This window comes from Rutidosis leptorrhynchoides, chromosome 4 (genome assembly GCF_046630445.1).
Source record: "Rutidosis leptorrhynchoides isolate AG116_Rl617_1_P2 chromosome 4, CSIRO_AGI_Rlap_v1, whole genome shotgun sequence".
NCBI lineage: Eukaryota > Viridiplantae > Streptophyta > Magnoliopsida > Asterales > Asteraceae > Rutidosis > Rutidosis leptorrhynchoides.
In genome coordinates this window covers 631,573,169-631,586,498 of record NC_092336.1, presented here as the reverse complement: position 1 = coordinate 631,586,498, position 13,330 = coordinate 631,573,169, and positions in this window count along the sequence as shown.

Sequence of the window (13,330 nt, the reverse complement as noted above, 5' to 3'; positions counted from 1 at the left end):
GGCCTCCCAACTAGTGACCACCATTTTCCTAGTTCAAGTCATCATCCTTGTCACTAGAGCTGTTATTGTTCTGTTTTCCTTTCTAGCTTGGTACATCACAAACACCCAACATCACCATAACTATTCGCTACAATTGTTGTTATCGTTTTTTGCTTGAAATACACACCATCCGCCACATTCTATCACCACGAGTACCACCTTCTAATTGTAGTTAGTGACCACAACCATCATAAACTGAACACCCTTGATGTTATGGGTTTTTTTCTGGTCAAAGAACCACCACTACCTCTATCCATATCTCTCCCACTCCTCTCTTTTTCTATTCTTCTTGAACGAAAACCCAAACTAATCGTGTTTACTATTTTGCTGCTAGTAATCGAATACCACCACCTTCACTTTAATCACAACCTCACGATCACAGTCACCTTTTAATCAAGTTGCTGCATACCTTCTGTTTCTTCTACTACTAAACGGCCGACCATCATGGCCACTATCAAACACCAACAATCACTTCTCTCTCTTCTCTCTCTTACCTTTCTATTATCTAATTTGTCACTTTGGTTACGGTTGTTGCTGATGCCATCTTCTGTTATAATGAAACGATACATGGTTAAGATTATATGATGATGATGTTTTATATGATTAATTACAAGATGAATCAATGACCCCACCCATTATAATGAAACGATGGTTTCTTTATAATTAGCAGCAGCAAATATCTACTAGGCAAAAAATATGAATAGTACCGATTGTTTCCTTTATATTTTTTTCTACCCGTTGTAACAATTTTTTTTCTTTTTTGGTTTCCTTTATATTTTTCTCCACCCGCAGAGATGCACATATATTGTTAATTTAAAATAACATTTAAATCTTTGATGGGTTATACCTTTTAGTTCGACTCGAGTTGCGCTTCAACGACATTATCGTTAAACTAAACGCAATAAAATACATTGAAAATCGAACCCCCGGCGCGAAGCGAGGGTAAACAACTAGCTATATCTATATATATCTAAAAGGTATAGCAAAAGTGAATAGTAAACCTCACAAGTTTCACACACCACCCTCAATCTTTTACTTATTTACATTTTATCCTCAAAATATATAATAATTAACTTTATAGCTTTTCTAAATTTACCACAAACTTTTAACATTTTATACTTTAACCATTAAACTTCTTATTAATTATAAATCGACCACATACTTATCTAAAAGGTATAGCAAAAGTGAATAGTAAACCTCACAAGTTTCACAAACTACCCCCAATCTTTTATTTATTTACATTTTAGCCTCAAAATATATAATAATTAACTTCATAGCTTTTATAAATTTACCACAAACTTTTAACATTTTATACTTTAACCATTAAACTTCTCATTCATTATAAATCGACCACATACTTTCTATACTACCTAATAGACAAAAACGATTAATAGTCACCAGGGGCGTTTTCGTCCTTTCACTTTTTTCCCTTTTCCCACCTTTTTTTCAAAAAAGCCCCCATAGTTTGTTCAAATATTAAAATCGACCCCCCAAAGTGTCAAATACTCATTTTCATAAAATTTTTTAAATAAACTCCACCCAAATATTCAACGGGCCATATCTTCTCGCTCGCAACGAGTTAAATTTTTCTGACACCATCGTTAAACTCGAAAAAATTTTAGGAGCACACTGTCACTAACTATACGCAAAACAGACGCTTTTTAAAAAATGCTAAATATTTGAGGTACTTTTCATACACGTCGATTTTGCGTTAAATTTTTAAAAGTCTACAATTCCATAGTGAAACGCGGAGATGTACATATATTGTTAATTTAAAATAACATTTAAATCTTTCACGGATTATACCTTTTAGTTCGAATCGAATTGCGCTTCAATGATATCATCTTTAGCCACGAAATAATTTTACAAACTAAACGCAATATAATACATTGAAAACCGAACCTCGGCGCGAAGCGAGGGTTCGAACACTAGTTATTACTAATAAAAGTTATCATTTATTATTACTAATACAATTAAAAGTTACAATTATGACTACTACTATTATCTTTATCACTACTATTATTATTAAGTAATAATATTATTAATATTATTATTTGTATTATTATAAGTAATATTAATATTATTAATCGTACGATTTTAGTATTATTATAAATATTATGATTATGATTAACATTGGTAATATTATTATAAAAATGACACGATTTATTAGTACTTTCATAAATATTAGTATTATTATCATTTTATATATATAGCAGAACTATTATTATTAATATAAGTATATTATTAATGTTATTATCATTATTTTTATCTTTACTAATATTAACTTAGTATAATTAGAACTACTGTTTTGATAAACAAACGAAATAAATATACATAAATATATTAAACACATATAACATAGCAAAGTATTTTTTTTTCTTCATATATAAAACAAATATATGAAACCTAAATATATTATTACTATAAAAATGTTATAACTAATAAGTTATATATATATATATATATATATATATATATATATATATATATATATATATATATATATATATATATATATATATATATATATAAATATTTATTTGATTACGATTATGAGTATTGATAAATATACAAATGATATAGGTTCGTGAATCCGAGGCCAACCCTGCATTGTTCAGTATCGTCGTATGAATATTTTTACTACAAAATATTGTAGAGTGAGTTTCATTTGCCTTTTTACCCTTTATATTTTTGGGCTGAGAATACATGCGCAATTTTTATAAATGTTTTATGAAATAGACACAAGTAATCGAAACTACATTATATGGTTGAATGATCGAAGCCGAATATGCCCCTTTTTGCTTGGTAACCTAAGAATTAGTAAACCGATCTACTAATTGACGCGAATTCTAAAGATAGATCTATTGGGCCTAACGAACCCCATCCAAAGTACCGGATGCTTTAGTACTTCGATGTTGTTTTTATCATGTCCGAAGGATTTCCCGGAATGATAGGGGATATTCTTATATGCATCTTGTTAATGTCGGTTACCAGGTGTTCAATCCATATGAATGATATTTTTTGTCTCTATGCATGGGATGTATATTTATGAGAACTGAAAATGAAAATCTTGTGGTCTATTAAGATGATGGAAATGATTATTTATGTTAAACTAATGAACTCACCAACCTTTTGGTTAACACTTTAAAGCATGCTGATTCTCAGGTATTAAAAAAATCTTCCGCTGTGCATTAGGTCATTTTAAAGATATTACTTGGAATCATTCATGGCATATTTCAAAAGACGTTGCATTCAAGTCGTTGAGTTCAGTAAAGATTATGATTAAGTAAATGACAGATTAGATCATTATTAGATAGATATTATGAAATGGTATGCATGCCTGTCAACTTTCGATGTAATGAAAGTTTGTCTTTTAAAATGAGTGCAATGTTTGTAAAATGTATCATATAGAGGTCAAATACCTCGTGATGTAATCATATGTTATTGTATTCGTTCTTATGGATTAGGACGGGTCTTTACATGTGGTATCAGAGCGGTGGTCTTAGCGAATCAGGTCTTGCATTAGTGTGCCTAACTGATAGTTGTTTAGATGCATTAGTGGGTCTGGACGTCGACCGTGTCTGCATGTCAAAAGTTTTGCTTATCATTTCGTGTCGAAAATTACCTGCTTATCATCCTTAGAAAATTACCTGCTTATCATTCTTAGTCTAGACACGTTTTACTGCATTGACTGCATGAATAGTGTATAGACAAAAATTCATATCTTAGCGTATCTGTTACTGTTACCTTTACCTGACAGCTTTCAAAATTTTCTCCGTAAATTGTGAAATCTTTATGCTATATATAAGTATTCTATGTAGTTAGAATATCATCTAATATTCGAAAATCATTTCCTATCAAAAAATCCTTTACTCAATCGTACGAAATGGAACTCGTCACTAGTTAAAGTTCTTCGGAACCCGACAGCTATCCCGACATGGATGTTCACCTAAGCTCAGGAAGCAGCGTCACCAGAATGAATCAACCAATCAGCCATCCCCAATTCATCTGATGAATTCGTAGTCGACTTAATCAAGGGAGACGAGAAGAAGGCGATCCTTTCCACCAACCGAATTCACCTCTTGGCGAAGAACCTGAAGCACTTACCGGCGAACCAGTCTGAAACACCATTTTCACCCTTATTTCCCTAATATCTCGCCACGATCATATTCTATCTAAAATTCTAAACCTTAATCATCTGCTTGTTCCGACCAACAATCATCCCGGAATAATGGAAGAAGTCAACGAGCTTCGCGCTCGAGTAATCAATTTAGAAAATATGGTGCAAAATTTACCAGCTTCAGCAACATCATCGGCACCAACAGTACCATCAATAACAACACCAGTATCATCAACAATCCATGCCTCAACATCTCATTCTGTACCTTGAGTATAATCATCGTTCTACGTATCATTCTACATCAATTATCTTCGTTCTTCATGGCGATTATGTAATATCAAATGTTTTGGATATGTATTCTAGTTCTGACGATAAATCAAATGAGATTAATATTATATTAACTCATTAAATCCATGATTTAATCTGAAGAAAATATATATGTATATATGTTTTCATAAAGATTGTAATTAAAAATTCTTTTGTACAAACTGTTAATGGTGAAAATATTTTAACGGGTAGGTAATACCTGAGGAAATATTTAACTTTCATATTAATATGTTATACTGTACATTCTTCGAATCTGATTCAACAGTCATTTACTACCCTACTTACATCCACAGATATACGAATCTGTTCACCACAGAATTACCATTTTCATTCAATTTCATATTTGGATTTTGACTTATCAGAATCCAACAAGTGGCATAATGAAGAAAACATTGGACAAAATAAAATTTGTTAGAAACAAACAATTTAACTATGAGAAGAATTTTGTTAAGAATCCATGCTAACTGTTCCTAGCTAACTGTTCCTAGCTAACTTATTACATTTAATTATCGCAATTTATTATGCCAATTTTAATTCTCGCAATTTTATTTATCGTATTTAATTTCTGTTATTTACTTTATGCACTTTATTTATCGTCATTTAATTTCTGTTATTTATTTTACGCACTTTAAATATCGGGACACGTATACAAGGTTTTGACATATCATATCGACGCATCTATATATATTATTTGGAATAACCATAGACACTCTATATGCAGTAATGCTGGAGTTAGCTATACAGAGTTGAGGTTGATTCTATAATAATATATATAATTTGAGTTGTGATCGAGTCTGAGACATGTACACGGGTCACGATACGTATAAATTAATTCGAATATTATGTATTAAATTATATATGAATTATTGAACTGTTAACTGTGGACTATCGACTGTGGACTAATGACATTAGACAATTAAAATGAATTAAAATATTGATTATAACATATGAAACTAAACATTTCTTCAAGTTTCCACTTGATTTCATCTTAAACCTCATTTGTATCTTGACAATTACAATCTGCGATTCAAACCTTTCATGATTCTTGAAAATACCTCAATCGGGAGGATGAATCAACCGCACTTCATCTACGGAAGGAAAGATTTATGCATACAGTTATGCACCTGAAAACACTCGGAAACTGAGCAAACGTTTAACACAAAGCTGTGTTAATTCCTTTAGCGTTATTATTACCTAAAATAACTTAGCAATTCCTGTTCGAGATAGCCAGTTTTGTCACAGCTCCAACAAGACAACTTCGACTTTTCGTTCTAAACAACCTTATTATAACCTTGATATATATGCGTGCTCTTTTATTGTTACCGGGGAACCTTTTATATTTCATCATATTACCAGCAGACGTACCAGCAACCTCGTTGCTCCTTGGCTTAAATCTCTCCGACAAATCACTATATTTATCTATTGAAGTCTCATCATGTACTCATACACATCTTGCAACAAGAATTGTCATACCAATTACCGGGAATCAGCAAATCTATATTGTGAGTCTCGCAACGTTTCCACATCAACAGTTATATGTATCCATATAACATTTATCTCTTAGAACTATGATCTTCCATTCTGAAAAGCACCCAGTCTGCGAATTAATACTCTGAATTTTGAAAAGTTGAATGAAGCAACAAAAACTGTAAACGACCTCAACAGCCAAAAGTTGATGATAAAGAATTGTATGTTGGCAAAGCTCAGAAAAAGTTTGAAACTGAAAAACTGATTGAGCAAACTACGAAGGAGTCTCTGAACAAATCACAAGGACTAAACTTGTACATTAAGAATCCTGATGATTCTATTTCTGATGAAATCTTTAGCGAATACCTTGCTTCTGACTCCAAACTCTTGCGGACAAATTTTCTTCACCATCCTTCGATATTAGAAATTCCAAGATATCATCGTATCTTTCATTATAAATATCCTCCATATTTCTGAAGATATTTTTATAACTATTCTCATCTGAAATCATTAATCTCTTCGTGCTATCATTGTTACATCATATAGAAACTGTTAGTTTCTATATTCTGTAAACTTTCGAGCTTAAAATATGAATGTTATTGAAGTAATGTTGGGAACTGATGCATGAGTTAGTATAATATAATGACACTTGATCAACGTGATTATATTACAGTAAGTCATGCTGAGTTTCTATATGGAATATGATGATTCACAGATTATAACGTCATCATGTATCATGTTACATAACTCTTTCATTCTGATTAACTTCTGAACATATCAAGAAAATATATTCTTGATAGTTCTATTCTCAGTAATTATGGTAATTTGACAAATCAAATCGTACTATTATGTTCTTTCTCGTTTAGAACATTAAGTTCATTCGAAACTCCATATTTACGAATTTCGGACCATTACTCGCTTTACTAGAGGACGAAAGGAGAATAAAAAGGCAAAGAGCTCCAAAATATAAGAGAAAATATAAAGCCCAATAGCAACACGGAGGTTACAAACCATGGATATCAATATGAATAGTAATATAAAGACACGGTAGAATTAAGAATAGTATCACCCCAAGGTAATAGTAAAAGTAAAAAGATTTTTCTGGTGGAAGATTGAAAAGAAGAATGACAAAAATGATAATTAGGAAAATATCAAGGATTAGAACTGGATTAAGCATTTTCACAATCTTTTGGATATATGAATTAAGAAATAAAGTATAGGAATGGGGAAAATAATGGATCGAAAAAAGTTTAATTTATAATGGAAATATCAAACAGAGTAATCGAGGCAGATCACCGTATTTAAATTATAGAGACCTTAATTTCCTTATTCGTCGAAGAATCAAATCTTTTAGATTTCGAAAATTTCCTCTAAATCCCTTAAACTCTGGAAATCAACCCTATCTGCGTCAAAAGATATGAAGAAACTTTATTTCTCTCATTTCACTCTTTTATGATAGCTTCACTCATACTCTTCGAATAATCGAATTGTTTTATTCATATTATTCAATGATGATAAAACTCTATTTAACAACTCATTTTCGTCATGAAAACATTTTAATTGTTAGACATGACGAGCCCACTCAAATTTCGAGACAAAATTTCTTTAACGGGTAGGTACTGTGACGACCCGGAAATCTCCGACCATATTTAAACTTAATCTTCATATGTTTCTGACACGATAAGCAAAGTCTGTGATGTTGAAATCTTAAAAACTTTGAACTGTGTTTAATATATTCATTTGACCTTCGACTAGTTTTGACGATTCACGAACAATTAATTGTAAATAGATATGTGTGAATATATATATAAATAATAATTAGAATTATAAATTGAAATATTACATGAGGTAATTATTAGAATTAATTATGTAAAATAAAATAATATATAATATTATTATTTAAAACATATCTATATATAAATAAAATATATTAAAAATAAATATTGAATGATTGTAATACTCCTTTGATATTCCGATTGATATTAAGCAAGTTAAATAAGAAATTATGTAATTTTAAAATAAAAGGTGATCCGAAAATGAGTTATATAAGTTATAGGCTTATTAAAAGTATATTTAGGATCTAATTATTTAATTTTTACATTTTTTATATTTTACCCATAAATGAGAGGGACAGTTGACGTAATTTTTATTTATTAAATTAATAACCAAATTTTATACCATACCGACCAAAATAAATAAAGATAATTACTGTAAAAATTTGGGATTTTTCGGAAGACGTTTAAATATTAACTGTTTAGCAATGGACTACGATATCACTATCCGAGATATAGTGTCGGCAGTTAAATAGTTATAAATACCCGTGATTTAATTATGGGATATTGCTTTTACTTTAGATCATTCAATTCACATGATTGATTACTTTATAATTATTATTATATAATATTATTAATTCTTATTCTTATTAGTATTATATGAATATGAAAATTATATATACACCCTATCATGTGACTTGATCGATCAACCATCTCCAACCTTGTGTGTTGTTGTTAGTCGAGCCACACAAACACCCTTCACCGTCGATAATTAACATCGCCATCCCTGCAGTCAACAACCCGGCCACCACCTACAACCTTCCATCCAAACTCCACCATCGGCCTCCCAACTAGTGACCACCATTTTCCTAGTTCAAGTCATCATCCTTGTCACTAGAGCTGTTATTGTTCTGTTTTCCTTTCTAGCTTGGTACATCACAAACACCCAACATCACCATAACTATTCGCTATAATTGTTGTTATCATTTTTTTCTTGAAATACACACCATCTGCCACATTCCATCACCACGAGTACCACCTTCTAATTGTAGTTAGTGACCACAACCATCATAAACCGAACACCCTTGCTGTTATGGGTTGTTTTCTGGTCAAAGAACCACCACTACCTCTATCCATATTTCTCTCACTCATCTCTTTTTCTATTCTTCTTGAACGAAAACCCAAACCAATCGTGTTTACTGTTTTGCTGTTAGTAACCGAATACCACCACCTTCACTTTAATCACAACCTCACGATCACAGTCACCTTTTAATCAAGTTGCTGCATACCTTCTGTTTCTTCTACTACTAAACGGCTGACCATCATGGCCACTATCAAACACCAACAACCACTTCTCTCTCTTCTCTCTCTTACCTTTCTATTATCTAATTTGTCACTTTGGTTACGGTTGTTGCTGATGCCATCTTCTGTTATAATGAAATGATACATGGTTAAGATTATATGATGATGATGTTTTATATGATTAATTACAAGATGAATAAATGACCCCACCCATTATATATTGTCGTCACAACTCAACACCTATTTAATTCACGAGCCATTCATTAAACCGAAATTCCTTTTAATTTGATGATTGGGCCGGTATTTCCAAATTGAGCAGTAAATCCATTTTTTTTATTACTGTTAGGCCATCATATATGTTTCTGTTGGGCCACCGTACATTTGTTTTGGGCTGAGACTTTTAATATTGATGATGATTAGGTAATTGAGTAATGATAATGATCTTAAGAATGATGATGAAACACGATCATGGTAATGAGTTAATGATGGTTACGAATAATAAGTCATGATGATGACGAGAGTGAATGATGTTGAAGATGTTGTATGATTATGAACGTATTATGGTAATTACATGTCGATGATGATACATTAGATGATGATACGTATGATATAATGACAATGGTGAGTGACGATGATCATGAAGTTGATGAAACCAAGAGGTTTTGAAGTTGATGCATGATATTATAATTTATGATGATGAAGACCAAAGATAAGTCAGGAACCGTTATTGATTTTTTTTATGTTACTGTTTACGGTTCTAGCTTGGACCGAGAACATACAATCCATATGTTTGGGCTTGATTTAATTGTTATTTGGCCAAACCCCAACCATTGTTATTTCCGTTGAGCTGCTGCTCGAAATTTATGTTTAAACATCTCCTGCCGATTCAGAAGCATAAACCAAACAAATTCTTGATTTATGGATGAATGGATGATGGCTTCGTGATTATTTAAGATAATGCTGAGTTGATAAAATGATAGATTAAGATGATGAATTGATTCATGAAAATAATAAGATCACAATAGATAATAATGATAGTATAGCAGTAGGATGATGATTTGGGTTTGAATAAGAAGAAGAAAACAAACAATGAGGAAAATAATTTAGTTTACGGATTTAGAATAGAAAGGTAAGCAACAGAGCAATGATTTGGTTTGTTATCGGGTTAGCGGGACGTCGCTGGTTCAAATCCGGGCTTGGGAATTATTTTTAAGGAATACCTCTTTGAGGTAGTTATTACTAATACTATTATTATTATTATTATTATTATTATTATTATTATTATTATTATTATTATTATTATTATTATTATTATTATTATTATTATTATTATTGTTATTATTGTTATTATTATTATTATTATTTATTATTGATTGTTATTGTTATTGTTATGTATTATTAATTATTGTTATTAATTCAAGTATTATTATTATTGTTATTGTTATTAGCAGTATTATTTAGAAATTATTAGTATTAACATTATTATTATTATAAGTATTATTATTATTGTTAAAATTATTGTTAATATTAGTTATTATTATTATTATCATTATTACTTATAAAAGTTATCATTTATTATTACTAATACAATTAAAAGTTACAATTATGACTACTAATATTATCATTATCACTAGTACTATTATTAAGTAATAATATTATTAATATTATCATTTGTATTATTAGAAGTAATATTAATATTATTAATCGTACGATTTTAGTATTATTATAAATATTATGATTATGATTAACATTGGTAATATTATTATAAAAATGACACGATTTATTAGTACTTTCATAAATATTAGTATTATTATCATTTTATATATATAGTAGAACTATTATTATTAATATACGTATATTATTAATGTTATTATCATTATTTTTATCTTTACTAATATTAACTTAGTATAATTAGAACTACTGTTTTGATAAACAAACGAAATATATATACATAAATATATTAAACACATACAACATAGCAAAGTATTTTTTTTCTTCATATATAAAACAAATATATGAAACCTAAATATATTATTACTATAAAAATGTTATAACTAATAAGTTATATATATATATATATATATATATATATATATATATATATATATATATATATATATATATATATATATATATATATATATATATATATATATATATATATATATATATATATATATATATATATATATATATATATATATATATATATATATATTTATTCGATTACGATTATGAGTATTGAAAAATATACAAATGATATAGGTTCGTGAATCCGAGGCCAACCCTGCATTGTTCAGTATCGTCGTATGAATATTTTTACTACAAAATATTGTAGAGTGAGTTTCATTTGCCTTTTTACCCTTTATATTTTTGGGCTGAGAATACACGCGCAATTTTTATAAATGTTTTACGAAATAGACACAAGTAATCGAAACTACATTATATGGTTGAATGATCGAAGCCGAATATGCCCCTTTTTGCTTGGTAACCTAAGAATTAGTAAACCGATCTACTAATTGACGCGAATCCTAAAGATAGATCTATTGGGCCTAACAAACCCTATCCAAAGTACCGGATGCTTTAGTACTTCGATGTTGTTTTTATCATGTCCGAAGGATTTTCCGGAATGATAGGGGATATTCTTATATGCATCTTGTTAATGTCGGTTACCAGGTGTTCAATCTACATGAATGATATTTTTTGTCTCTATGCATGGGACGTATATTTATGAGAACTGAAAATGAAAATCTTGTGGTCTATTAAGATGATGGAAATGATTATTTATGTTAAACTAATGAACTCACCAACCTTTTGGTTGACACTTTAAAGCATGTTTATTCTCAGGTATTAAAGAAATCTTCCGATGTGCATTAGCTCATTTTAAAGATATTACTTGGAATCATTCATGGCATATTTCAAAAGATGTTGCATTCAAGTCGTTGAGTTCAGTAAAGATTATGATTAAGTAAATGACAGATTAGATCATTATTAGATAGATATTATGAAATGGTATGCATGCCTGTCAACTTTCGATGTAATGAAAGTTTGTCTTTTAAAACGAGTGCAATGTTTGTAAAATGTATCATATAGAGGTCAAATACCTCGCGATGTAATCATATGTTATTGTATTCGTTCTTATGGATTAGGACGGGTCTTTACATTATTTAGGCGGGAAAACGATCGACAAAAATAACATTCAAGATAATATTGTTCGTGAAGAATATGAACATTTTTTTTTCTTCATGTTTTGTGAAGTAAAATTTAGCCCGATTTAGAGTTTAGAGTTTAGGGTTTAGGGTTTGGTGTTTTGAGTTTATTCTATAAACCCAAAACACCAAACCCTAAAATCTAAACCGTTCGTGTCAAAAACTCAGTCTAAATCCTAAATCTAAACCCTAAACCCTAAATTTCTAAACCCTAATATCTAAACCCTATAAACCCTAATATCTAAACCCCAATAGCTAAAACCTCAATATACGCTCGAAAAACACGATAATTGTTATATATTACTTCTTCCAGCGTTTTTCCGCCAAAATAAAAACATTTATCACAAAGTGTCTCTACTAAATGTTCATATTTTCATCTCATCTATAATGTTCGTGAACAAAGTTTTTTTTCAAAAAACGAAAAAAAAAATTTTTTTGCTTCCCCCCCCCCCCCCCCCCCCCCCCGCTTCCCCCCGATTGGTTACTTCTCTCTTGATCCTACCACTATATATATATATATATATATATATATATATATATATATATATATATAAATCTCTAAAATGTTGATGTCATAAATAAGGATTATCCAGGTTAAAAAAATTCAAAAATAAAGAAAAAGTTCCTAAGCCCCTCATGATGATGTCATTAGAAATTAATTATATTTAATAAAAATATTAACATGTTTATTGTATAATATATGAAGGATTATGTACAAACACCCCGATGTCCATATGTACAATAATTGAAGCAATATGTAGAACCTTATGGTAAAACACGTTCATGACTATATGTACAATATTTGAAGCATTATGTACAGTAGAATCTTATGATAAAAGATCCGCATAACCATTTGTACAAATTTAAAACAAATTGTACAATCTTTTACAAAACACCTCATGAACACGTGTATAGATTTTGAAGCATATTGTACAAACTTTATATAATAATTGTATTTTAAATTTAAAAAAATAAATAAAGAGACATTTGTTATTACTAATAATTAATTTTATTAAAAATATAAATACTCATGGGACATTTGTAATCTAGGCTTTTATGATAAGGAAAATAGTAATTCTGATGAAAATTGAAAG